Source organism: Rhyacophila brunnea, unplaced genomic scaffold, assembly GCF_057557595.1.
Source record: "Rhyacophila brunnea isolate RB1 unplaced genomic scaffold, BYU_Rbru_1.0 scaffold_2, whole genome shotgun sequence".
Lineage (NCBI taxonomy): Eukaryota > Metazoa > Arthropoda > Insecta > Trichoptera > Rhyacophilidae > Rhyacophila > Rhyacophila brunnea.
In genome coordinates, this window is record NW_028232859.1 from 19097995 (window position 1) to 19112634 (window position 14640).

The window sequence follows — 14640 nt, forward strand, 5'->3', positions numbered from 1 at the left end:
ATTTTGATACAAATCTTGAAAAAGAAAAATATAATAAAATTCTGTGTTTTCACCAGCGTTATAAAATACAACACGATAAAAAGAGTCCAGGTTTAATACCATCAGCCAAAAATATTTATAAACTTCATTATATTAAAGTTTCATTTTCAATTCCTTAAGTGTCCTTACCATTATCTTCCCTCTTCAGCTCACTTTATAGTAATTGTGAAATATAATAATGAAAAAAAATCCCTGATAAAATATTCTGTCCACTCGTTTCTGTCACATTCTATATTATGCTTCGTTTGGAGCGATTTTGTCGAGAGTATTATTATATTTTATACTTACTATTATTTGAGTACCAAACTAAAACGTATTTATTAACTATAATGTATTCGTTCTCAACTTCCAAATAGATTGGTTTGCTTAGAATGAGTATTATTTTAGACATTCCCAGTTGAGCCATTGATGCGGGTTTCGATTCAGATGTCTGACAAAAAATCAAAGAGTTTCTTCAATATGTGTTATTACCAGAGCAAGGAATAAATTAGTTATCCGAATTGCTATCCTTGTAAAAATCTGTTAATATAACTCACATTTTAGAGACATATTATATGCTCGAATAAGGGAGTGAAAATATTTTTTTTTACTTAGATACTAACTAAATGATACTAACTATATTTATTTAACTATGAGAAGTTTTCATGACGAAGTAAAACGCAAGAAGATTTACAAACGACGAGGATTGGTTGAAACTACCCAGTGCAGTTATGGACTTCACATAAGACACCGAGACGGACACAAGGTATTTTTTACCGATTTACAATATTTGATACCACCAGAGAATGCCACACCACGTACTGTTGTGACACAGACTCAATAATTCGGTTGCCGTGGCCAACCTACCACCTACGCTTGTGCTATAGAAGATCTACGTACAGAGTAGGTCTCATATGCCGGGACATATCACGTGACAATTAACCTTGGGGGAAGTGGCGTCAAATTAATATGCAGTTATCCATGAATTGATGCCGCCACTTATCTGCGAGATTCCGGTCTACCTGTCAAGGAAGTGACCATGCTTAACTACGTTGCCAATGGCCATCTTACCAATAGTCATGGAAACCGAGTAGGGATGTATCTGCATTAAGCCAACTTAGAGTAACGTAAGAGTAAACTTTGTTCAACGCATTATTCGTAACGCATTCAACGCATTATTACTACTGTAAAACGTGGCATCGTTCCAGGACATAATGGTATTGACTTTTGAGCTTTGATTATTGACGTTTTCAGTATATTAGGTGATACATTAGTCCTTAGTGATTGATATAATCACAAAAATGCGTTTCACGTGTGTTATACGTGTATTCATAATAGACAGTGACATTACCATTGTGGTATAGTTTCAAAGATTTCCGTCGTCGTGGCCGAGCGGCTATCATCTTACAACGATAGTATTAAGCAATCTACGCGCTGCACATATTATATAGCGAGAATCGCGAGACGTAGAAATGGACTGATCTAGGTGATGCAACCTTTTGTTTGCCATATTATGCTCCAATATTGGAGCGTAACAACACGTAGATGATAAAATAATTATGTGGGCGTAATTTAGTTGTAAAAGTATCTGAAATAAGTTAGTTTCTGATATGCAAAATGAGCCGTAGACAAGGGACGCATACTTAGTAAATATCTACATGTCATATTTGAAAACGCCTTTCCGAGAGTAAATAGATAAACGTGACCGGGAAAATTTTACATTAATTACATTATGAACATCAAAATTACTTTACCTTGGACAAACATGTTTGCAATAACATACATAACATTTAAATATTTGTGTAAACTCTATAAGATCACACGCATATATTAATACATAAGAGTATACCTTATATAACAATTATGATTATAATCTGGGTAGCCAAACATTTCATCGGGGTTGATACGTGGTCTATTTAAAGAGAGAGTTATTCTAAAATTCTTGGAAATATTGTTATATGTACAATTAAATAGTTGAACATACATAACTTCAAACACCTCAGATATAATTATTATACCCACTAGAAAAAGATATTTTCAATATAATATGGAATGTCACATTCTCAAAATCTTGTGAATTAGTCATTGAACAAAAGAAATGGTTTATTAAAAATTGTTAGCAAGTTCAAGTAGACGTTATAACAAAAATATTTGGCGATTAGTAATTAAGGTAATTAATATTCCTTGATTTAATCCACAAAAATCGACAGTCAATAATAATGCAATTCGATAAGCATTTCATATATATGACATAATAGTTTAAATTGTCACAATAAGATATGAGTATGTTCGTAGCATATTGGTTAATGCACAGTTGGCGCGATTCCAGTGGCTATACGGGTTCAAACTTATGTTAATTTTTTTAAATATGATTTTTTCTAGTGGGTATATATCTGAGGTGTTTTCAAGTTATGTATATTCAATATATGGAATGTTACATTCTCAAAATCTTGTGAATTATTCGTTGAAATTTACTAAAAATTAAATAGTTACATATTAATTATTAGTCATATATTTTGGTTTTTTCCTGCATATCATAATACTTTAACAGCTTATCCTTGCACACTGGAAACTGGATTAATTAAATATTTATCGATGAAATTATTTTTAAATATAATCATCTGTAATTTCGAGAATATATAATAATAGTAGGATTCCGCTCCCTGACCACATTCGACGAAATAAATCCTGCACCGAGGCACCTTGCCCCACACCTAGAACTCCACCCTGTAAACCACCCAATGTATTGTCACAAGTCTCTGGGTATACTTGAAGTAGGCGTAAATTGAGCATTACATAAAAACCTGAAAAATCATAAGCTACACAATATAGCTTATTTTTTTTTATAATAGTATAGACGAGAGAGTATTTCTATTAAAGTCTAAAAGAAACTTTAAATTGATTTCGATTAAACTTAATATTGATAATTTTCATTTCAATATTATAAACTGCATTGATCACCTATGTATTATTGATAGATGAATAGGTTATCACACATCTTGTAGTACACTTTTAGAATAGTCGAATATTACTTCATGTTTCTTCCGTGACATTCTAGTACCTAATTTAACCATTCTATTATTTCACATCATACAAATGGCTATATCTCTATATATATAAAAATCTCGTGTCACGATGTTTGTGGTCAAACTCCTCCGAAATGGCTCGACCGATTTTTATGATTTTTTTTATGTATATTTGTTAGGTATGAGAATAGGTCAACAAGTATATTTCATACCACTAGGTGATTAGGGTATCTCTATCCAGAAAAATTTTCTTTTATTTTTTTGACAATTTTTTTTTTGTATTTTTTTTATTATTTGGCATAAAAAATACCTATAACCCCAAATTTTCACCTTCCTACCCCCACCCACCCATTTTTAATCGCGATTTTATTATTTTTGTATGAACAAATTTAACCGTCGTTCGTATTTCAAACAGAACGAAATTGTTTATGTTGTTGAATGAAAGATGGCGCTACGTCCGAGAAGAATTCAAGAAAAGCGTCGCATCATTTTGACATTTCATTCGGCATATCACAACGCAGTGCGTGCAAAATTTTGTACGATTTATTTTAATTTAGCTATTTTTATGTGCGTGTATTACAGTGCACAATGCCAGCAAGACGCAAGGGGGGCCATTTGGGTCGTCGAACGAATAAAGCAACAAACATGCAAAATAGTAGAGCATAAAAAACAGACGAACAAATCCAACAAGATAACAAAAACGTGCGTGTAAGCATGTCGCAATTGCGTGCATCTCAATCACAAGAGGCACGATCTGAACGAAATCAACAACGACAATTGGAACGGAGCCAAACGCGCCGGTTTGTAGTTAACACACGCAGAGATGACCAAATGACCGACAACGCCAACAAGTACATCGAACATTTACATCCGCTTCGTTCCTTCGTCTTGCATTCGAGTACGAGCCAGATATTGAATATTCCGCTTATCCGAAAGTGCTGATTGGTGCTATGGACAAAGAATATCCCCATTGTCATGCGCTCAAATTCAAACATGAGTCAGCCGGGATGTGTTGCGCATCAGTAAAAGTGCAACTACCAGAAATTGAGATACCACCAGAACCATTTAACGGCTTGCTCATCGGCACGGTTCCAGATTCAAACCTGTTCCTGAAGTCCATTCGCACATTCAATTCATGCTTCCAAATGACTTCGTCCAGAGCAACAGAAATAGTTCACAATACTGCGGCAAATGGTCAACAATTCTATTCTACATTCAAAATTAAAAGTCAACTATACCACAAAGTAGGCTCATTGCTGCTAATGCCTAACGAACCACATACATTTTTACAAATCTACTTCATGGGCGCGGCGGTGAGGACATCAATCATGTGGATGCGCGTTGCGGCTACAATAGCCTCAATTCACCTAATACCAGGCGCATCGTCGGCGAACTGGACGCCCTGTTGAATGAGCACCATGAATTATTGAAATTCTTCAAAGCACACATGCACGAATTGCAAAGTGACAATCACGCTATTGTCATCAATCCTGATAAAACACCAGCTGGAGAGCACGTACGTCGATTCAATGCGACTGTTGTTGACGACATTGCTGGAATCATGGTTTGGCGACCGCACATCGACGCGAGAAATCGTGATTCGAAGAAGAAACAATAATCTGGAGTTCATCGCTGACACACACCGTTCATACGACGCTCTGCAATATCCGCTAATTTTCTGGAAGGGACAAGACGGATATTGCATAAACATTAAACAACGAGATCCTGTCACAGGTCATTCATTCATTATGAACATCATTACTAATTTTGAATTGAGAAAATGAATGGTTGATGTTTTTTTGTTTTTATCGGCGGTCATCGTCTACAGCGCTCTATTCCTCTTTCTGTCATAGATTCCATCCCCACACACTTACGATACATTCGTTATTTTTTATTTAACAACCAAAATATTCACTAGAAACAGCGCTCGAAATGGAAAAATTTACGAACCGGAGCGCTCGACAGTTTTCTGAAGATTTTTACATAGTAAAGTTATCAAAGTTTATGTATTTTTTTCTTAAAAATAAGTGTTAGATTTTCTATTATATGGCCTATCCAGCTCAAACGGTCAAATTATCTATTCCACGAGACGGAGCGAAAATTTTACCGATTTCACGAATAGGAACGGCGCTCTGGTGCATTCCGGTTCATTTCGAGCCCTGACTAGAAATAATTTATATGGCAGAATAACGTTTGCCGGGTCAGCTAGTGTAATAATATTATTATATTCTACACTTTTAAAATAATTAAAATTAACTCTGTATTTCGAAATATATAGATTAGAAAAGAAATGACTATAAAGTTTTTAACATAAAAATACTCTAATTTAATATATGAATAAAGTAAAAAAAAATACAGTATAGTATTTAATTAATTACAATAAAATATAATATTTGATAATTGCTCACGATTGATTTTGTCCGATTATAAGAGTATATAATAATATGTTAACAAATAGTTTTTTTTAATTCATTAAAACGTATTGAATATTAATAACATTTTTGGTAAGCAGCGTTGTGAGTAATTAAAAAAATAAAAGACAACCTTAGCTCTATTTTGATTTGGAATAGAAAATGTGAGTTCTATTAAAAATGCAAACATTATTTTCCATAACGCTGTTAAGTTAAAAACAAATACATACATATTACGCAAGGTTATTTAGGTGCCGTTGATTTTTAAAATGACGTTCGTTCATTAGAATATATTCTTTAAAAAATACATTGATGTAAAAATAATGATGTCTATATATTATTAGAAATATTAATACTTGAAGCCATTATTTATGCTGTATAGCTGAATGTTATTCATAGAAAAATAAATTAGTGGTATATACCCAAATTTTTCACAGGTGAAAAAGTATTAAAGTGGACTTAAGGCTTTCGCAGTAGGTTAAACTTTTGCATCTGGGAGAGCTTTTGTGTGCGAAAGTGCGCGAACGCTCCGCAGAGGACGCCGGGTGAAAATACAGCTTCCGTTTCCAGCGAAAGCAATTATTTTGGCGCGCGACGTCAACCATAACTCTGCTATTGAGTGTTCTCCGATTCGTGAAAGCCAAACACCGTATGCGACCATACTCGCCGCCTACTAGTTAAGTGAAGCCTTCTCATGATTTACCCACATGAATATCAACCTAATTAAAATGAACTATATAAATAAAGCTAATTATTTTGTCAAAGCAATCCTTTTAAACACACTACCTAGGTAGGTACTCAACGTTTAATTATTTTAACAGCAGCTTTGTGGTTTTATAAGTACGTGTAAGTAATACAAATTTTGCATGACGAATTTTATAATAATATACATATTGCTTATTATATATTATGTAGGTATGTATGTAGATGTTAAATATTTGAAAGTACGAGGGTGGGTCAATAATTCCTTAGAAAAAAGCATTTAAACAGTTTTTATTTTTGTATTTTTTTTTTATTTCTCAACATAATCTCCTTGGAGCTCAATACACTTGGTTAGACGTTTCTCAATTTTTTTTAAACCGTCAGAAAAATAAGTTTTCGGAAGGTCCTCAAAATAAGCATTTGTCCGATCGATGACTTCTTGATTTGAAAAAAAACGTTGTCCACTTAGCCATTTTTTTAAGTTTGGGAAAAGGAAAAAGTCACTGGGGGGGCTAAATCTGGCGAATACAGTGGGTGGTCGACCAATTCGAACTTCAATTCTTCAATTTTAGCCATTGATCGTAAACATGTGTGAACACGGGCATTGTCCTGATGAAAGAGGATTTTTTTCCTGTTTAAATGAGGCCGTTTTTCTTCAATTTTGTTTTTTAGCTGGTCCAATAAAGATGCATAATAATTCCCTGTTATTGTTTTTCCTTTTTCCAAATAGTCAACGAAAATAATTCCACGTGCATCCCAAAATACAGTATCCATAACCTTACCAGCTGATTTTACGGTTTTCGCCTTCTTTGGACATGGTTTGCCTTCGCAATCCACTGCTTTGACTGTTCTTTCGTCTCGGGAATATAGTGGTGTATCCATGTTTCATCTACAGTCACAAAGCGACGAAAAAATTCATCCGGATTGCGTTGCATGAGCGACAACAGGGCTTTAGAGGCCACCACCCTATTGCGTTTATTGTCGACTGTTAGCAAACGCGGCACCCATCTTGCAGAAATTTTTTTCATGCCCAATTTGTCATGTAAAATAGAAATGACGCTACCTTTTGAGATCCCTGTAACCTCAATTATCTCACTCAACTTTAATCTTCGGTCACTTAACACCATATCGTGGATTTTATTGATCATTTCTGGTGTAGTCACCTCTACAGGACGTCCTGAGCGTGGTTCATCCTTTGTTGATGTACGACCACGTTTAAATTCATTTAACCAGTTATAAATAGTTGCAAGTGAAGGAGCAGATATGCCGTGAACTAAATCCAACTCATTTTTTATTTCCTTTGCTGTTAACCCTTTTATATTAAAATGTTTAATAACAGCTCTAAACTCAATTTTCTCCATTTTCCATTTTTCCATTTTCCACAAGCAAATTTTTTTTTAAATGTACGAGAAACACACAACAACCCGACCAATCTGATTGAAACTTCGCAGCATACTGAATCGGTAGTGCCGCTGCATGAAAACAAACCGCTTACAGTACTAGTCGCGCCACCTGTCGGCTTTTCTAAGGACTTATTGACCCACCCTCGTATATTATTATTTTTTTGTATATTTCAATGTCGTTTTAATCTAAGTCAAGGTAGAAATATGATTCTTCAATAATAAATTCTACCCATACCTTTCCATTCTAGGTGAAAATCGTGACATGAATAATTTCAGTTGACATGTTATAAAATATCAATATTTCTGTATAATTTTATTATTCTTTCTCTTTTCATAATTAATATTCCATTAAAATTAAAACCGTCGATCTAAAATAAAGTGCGATTGTTTTAAATGAAATTAAATTATTATAAAACACGGAATAGGAAGGAACATAAGAATTTCTAATTTTATATAATTACACCTAAAATACGTGTTTTAGCTAAAATACTATTTATTAAAACATTTGTACCTAATACAATGTAGTATTATAGCGTTACAGATTTATTGTATTTGTAGAGTATTATGATTACAATTATCTTATTGGTTTATATAATATTATAAGAATTATTGATAAAGTTTTCCAACAAATGCCAATATTGAAATTTACTCAATGATTTTTCGTTATCATCTAGAAGCCCTCGCGTACACTTTAACCTTTTAAAATTTTGCATTATAATATAAAGTCTGTAGAAGTGACATTTTACATAAAATCGAATATAAGCGCTGTAAAATTTACATCCGTTGCACGGAAATTGGCAACTCTCTCGCTCTATCCTCATTTAGAAACAGATGGCATTCTTGAAATGAGCACTGGGCTACGGCAATTCATAGATATTATTTTAATTCAATACTTAACTGTGTGCACGAAATATTCCAGTATTTATTAAATTCTATGTCCGGGAATCGTTATAAATAACCGCTAGGATTAATGAAGCCACTTACATAATGCTACAAAATTGTAAATAACAAGATCATACTACGTAGGTTCAGAGGGAAAAGAATCTTTTCAAGTCGGTCTAGTACAATCTTCAATTGGACCGGTCCGCCATTGCGACTTGGTTTCTACGAAGGACAATTTCTCAGATATCTTAAGGCAAGCAAGGAGGTTTCTTTTTATCAAGGCTTTCTCGTAATAGAATTAATCAAAATAGGAATTATACACACTCTAGTACACGTCAACGTAGGTAGGAGGTTCTTCCTGTAATATTCTCAACACAACATTAATGGGCTCTTACTTTTTTTATGCTATTATATGCGTTTTCATTACAGATTTGGATACGTGTTGGATGGTGGAAGGCAAATCAAATATTATGACTATCTATAACAATTATATTTATTTACTAAAATTAAACAGAAGGCAATAATAAATAAATCTTATTTTTATACTATTTACATTCAGCTAAAATTCAAAATGAAATGTTGTACCCATGTATTACACATTACACAATTAAACACGCAGAGAATTAATAGTTTTACCAAACTCCTTTGTCTCAAAAATATATTATTAGGTGTGAAATATTTTTAGCTTGCTGTATTACAACCCTTAAATAATAATATTTTAATTATGATTGAATTGATAGTTATAGAAAAAATGATATTTTGTATAATGGTAAATTAAAAGATGGCGGCATGTTTTGACGTATATATATAATATTATGCATTCATCTAAAATCTAAATAATAATTTTGACATTCATTTATAAAAAAATTAGCTTTCATAATTAATTTATCTTATGGTGTATTTACCGTTCGGATAATAAAAATTATGGATAATGATTAGAAGAATTTAAAATTCAGATGATACCAGTATACAGTTTACTAAAAATTAATTTACAATTTATATAAAGTGACTTACTGCTAATTTAATCATTAGCCTTAGTTACTTTTTCATTTTTTCATAAATTTAGGTTTTTTTTAAATTAATATTATACATGGTTTTCTTCAAACATTGAGATTGATATAGGTATTACCTACTTATTATTTTTTTTAATATTCTTGTTGTATAGATAAATAATAGAAATAATTCAACTATTAATATCAATTATATAATTATTATACATGGTTCTTATTTTAATATTTTCACATATGGCTGAGACCTCACCTCTCTAAAATTGTCTATCCCATGTGTGATGTACTCTGAACCCAATAAACTTGGTCCATATACACTAAGCCGTGCCTAGCAGGTGAAAGTTTACTTCGTTATAACATACAGGATGTTTGATATCTATTTTTGGATTAATCCGATATCTCCAGTCACCTGAAAATATCAATTTGGGTGTTTATTAGATTTACTGCATATCGTGTTTTATTTTTTGAAAATTAATTAAAGTAAAGCGTTTAGTTAATTGAGTCAATTTCCAAAACACATTAACTTCACATAATATGATCATCAAAATCTAAGATATAAAAATTATATAATGTAATTTATACAATATGTAATCATATTATATAAGTTCCAAAACCCACTAAAAGTATATAAAAAGAATCCCTAAACCGAAATGACGAGGAAATTAATTGACAATTATAATATAAATTAATTCGGAGATGTCCAATTTGAATTATTTATCTTTAATTTAATAAAAGTTTATTTATATTTGAAGGACGAAAAAAGGTAGTATGTATCGTTAATACCGACCATTTACACTCGAAACCCAAAAACATCGTTTACCAAGAATATTCAATGACGCTTCAATTGTACAATATTCTTAGACAGGGACGGCTCTTGTATAGGAGCAAAGGTGCACTGATCTCCCAAATTATTACGTAACTATGTAATAATAAGTACTTATTCAAATACCTACATATTGTATGAATTAATTATTGTAAAATATCTTTAATTTGTCGCCCGTCTGCACGCATAAAATGCGCGTAATTTCTGGTGGCCTGCATGTATGCGTAGGTACGTCCTTCGTAGTATTAATTGTGCAGGAGAGAAATCGAACCGCCTGGCGATGATTTTTTTTTCACGCTGCCGATAATGTGGGCTCAGTTGTGATCTTTTTTTATTTCCGAACGTGCAATATTTACCTCACTTGGGACACTGTGCCTCCCAATCTGAGCTTACGAGCGCAGACGACATTTCACGACAATGCTGTGTTTGACTGGCGCGAATAATAACAACTCACAAACGCTTTTGAAGTCGGTACAAGATTCCCGCGTAATATTTCAGATTATTATATTATTATTTCGTACGTTATGAGGTAAATGCTACGTTGTTTGCCATATAATATAGAATCGATCAAAATATCGATTAGAGTGATATTGTGTTCATTAAGTTAGGTGTAGCAATCTCAACATACAAATACCAATTTTATAATTATTTTACCTTTAAAAATTAAATAACTTTATTATGCCTAGAGCAAAGTTAACTTGTAAGTAAGTAATTGATAAACTATTAATAACCTTTACATAATATAATATACATACTACAATTTTTTACGTACCTACTTATACTACTCTAAGAGAAGTAGTTATTTAACAAAAGCGTTACATTGTAACAATTTCTACAATATTAGGTATTTCAATAGTGTATGTGGAGTATGAGCGTTATTTTGAACGTAAAAGAGGATAAAATATTTTTTAAGAAGATGAACAAAGCAATTTTCCAATGTCAATTATTGAAGAAAAGAAATATAAATTATTCTATCAAATACAATATTCGTGTTACCGAAGTATTTTTCATTTTGAATACGTCTTTCAAATCAGTCCCATTTGGAGTGCAATTCTGGAGTTGAGGTGTACAAAGTATTAGCAATTTTTTAACAGATAGTAACTATATCCCGTTGAAAAATCACCGATCCATAGTATTTATCAAAATGATACAGTGCGTAGGTATATGCGGAGAATGTGGGATGCAAATAACCGAAAAGGGAGTATAAGATATGCCCGAATTGCGTCAGTATGTGAACTTCAACCGACCATAACCCGCGTACTACCTATCGGAGCTACACAAATGAGGAGTTTACGGCTTTGTACCAATGACATATTGTCTAAAATACTTGCATCAGTTATAATTTATGGAAGTTAGGAGTATCAAACGTGGAAACTACGTTGGCACATATGAAATGTATTACAATAAAAATCGAAAAGAGTTTGTATGCCTTTTGCATCATACCTATCATATCCAGAAGCTTGGACTTTATAACTTTGACAATAAATAAATGCTGTCGGTGAATGTGAGCGTTGTTTCATTTCTCAACCCCCCCCCCCCAAGATATATTATATATTTAAGCATAAGCCTACGTCCACTCTGAAGGCTATTGTCGATTTTTTTCAATACCACAAAAAGGAAAATGCATGTCTTTGCATGCACTCCCTAATTTTATGATCACCGGCCGCCACTGTTCTTAGAGTATACGCACATTGGTTTTGAAGACAATTAATTGATAAAGCAAAAGTAATGATAAACTAAGCTTACTCAAAACAATCGTAAGCAAAGACCTATTGAGCGGGTCAACAACTAAGAATAATATCTACGATAACAAATAGGTACCCGTAGGCAAAAGATAATGTAAGGCAGAATGCACACTGATATTCGAAATGACACCGAGATGGCCGTTCATAACCGTCGTAATGTTGCGAGTTTCTCCCACGCTCACAGTCTTGATAGTGATGTGACGCGATCTCTTTTCAAAACGATTACTCGTCATTGTAAGTAAATCTGGCGTTGAAGAAAATAATAAGGTGGAAAAATTTTGTACATTAATTGTCAATTTTAATTTTACGAATCTTCCAATTGTTGAAGAATATATTGTTACTTGAAATATCATTTCATTGTGATCACCACCTATTGACATTTTGATCTCTTGTGATCTGGTATTGATAAGCTCTCCTGAGTAGTGGTAGTTATCGTATATACTAGGTTGAGAAGTGACTGATGCGATGTAAATAGTATGAAGTCTATGCGGCGTGGTAAAAATAACGTTTTTAATTGTATACAAGTGACATTTATGCTGCGCGCTTTCAAAAATGTTGCATTTGACAGTAAACATTTTCTTTTCAAACAAAAATATTGCGTAGACGATGTCTGCGGATGTACATTAAGTTGTATGTATTTTGTGAATGCCAATGAATTATTCAACAAATTTGGTCTGTTCCAGTCAAGACGATTTTGTACGTGCGATCCAGCTAATGCTACTTCTCGTATAAACAAATTAGCGTAGAGTACATTTGGGAACATGAGTATTATCTTCAAACGTGACCTCTTGCTGTACTTAAAATGTATAGTGTTCAACCAATGTATTTTACCAGTTCTAATTTTACGTATAAAAAAAGTAGTTCAATATGGCTATGTAGGAGTGCATGTTGGACATAACACAGAAAGACTACGAAAGATGCCAATTATTAAGGAAACAAACAAAATTCTACGATGTGGTAGAAGTATCCAAGCTGATAAAATATCAAACCAGCATGTCTGACAAGTTAGAGTCGTTCATCCAGCATTGAATCAACTTTAACTGATGAAGATAATTCTTGGAATAACTTGTAAATGCAATTTAATTAAATAATATTTTCTGAAATGGCAACCCACTGAAAACTCGTTTGGCGCAATGTGCCAAACTCTATCTTACTAAGTATATGATGAAAAATTGTGTTGACTAAAGTAAACTTGTAATTTTTCAGAACGTAGAATAAATATTATTGTTTCCTGATCAATGGAATGAATTTTCAACGAAATTTTGGTAGATAATATTTCTCCATAATAAAAGCATCTTCTATCTACTACGTGAATCTCATTTACCGGTAAAGTTCACATGATCCTAATACGATGCCTTATCTATACATATTTTCCAATACGACTAACGCGAGTAAAAAGAGTAATGCTAATGGAAAGTATGTGTGGGGAATATGAATTTCTATGACTTTTTTCTTCACGAATTTAATATTTATATGAGCTTATTTTAATCGATTTTTTCTTATTATTCATAATTTTGCTATTATTTAAACGCTGCTTATGTTTTATGTAATATAGGTACGCTTAAATAAATTTACAAAAGCATAATATTGTATATTTCATTAATTATATTGTTTTACATAATAATAAAGCTGGTAACTAAAAAGACAAAAAGGAAAAAAACAACCTAAAATTGAGAAGAATTATAAAAAAAAACACAATTACATACATAACAAATATATAAAATAAGTTGCACCGAATGGGATTCAAATACGTGTCTTTCACTTTCCAGGTGAGTGCATTGGTCTCTTAGCTATCGATCCATATATAATGCAACCGAAATATTTCTTATATTTACCTTTAAACTAAGATATGTACTTCAAATTCCACCTATCCGGAGGCAATTTGAACTATTGTATAATATATACATATAAAATGTATATATATATATGTATTACTGTGATATTATAGTATATATATATAGCTGTTGTTGATATAGGAAAAAAACTATAGAAATAATTTCTCCTATTTTCTACTGAGAAAAATAAACACTTTATTCAACTTCGTTTAGATGACACAATAAAATCAGCAGATTAACACTGACTTGAATGAATTCAAATATCTGAAGAGATTATCAGAATTCCCATTCAAATGTATATGGCATGGAATTGATGACAACTTACCCCTACTTAATCTTTATACTTGGGTACAAAGAACACAGTAAAAATTATTTCTTCTTTGTATCTTCTAAGACACTTTTCAATTTCATATTTTTTTTAACTTTTCGATGTTAATATTTTGCGTTCTGTATTTTCTATGATATCCAACATTTCATATTTTAAATATAGGTAATTAAGATGTTGATATTGGTAATTTTATTGAAGAATAATGGCAAAGTAAAAATCGATTTTTCAAAAGTATGGCTGTGAAAACTATTTGATATCCGTGAATTTAAAGCTCAAGGTTAATGTCCAATAATAATAATTAATACAATAAATCAATTAAGTCTACAAATAATAATATATTCAAACATCTTTTTCTTGAACATGAAATTTATTTGATGTTATTTTGGGGATTATTTTCAACTTGACCTTTTAACCCAAATGAAATAGGTATATTAAATAAATTATTGTGATTTCTCCGATA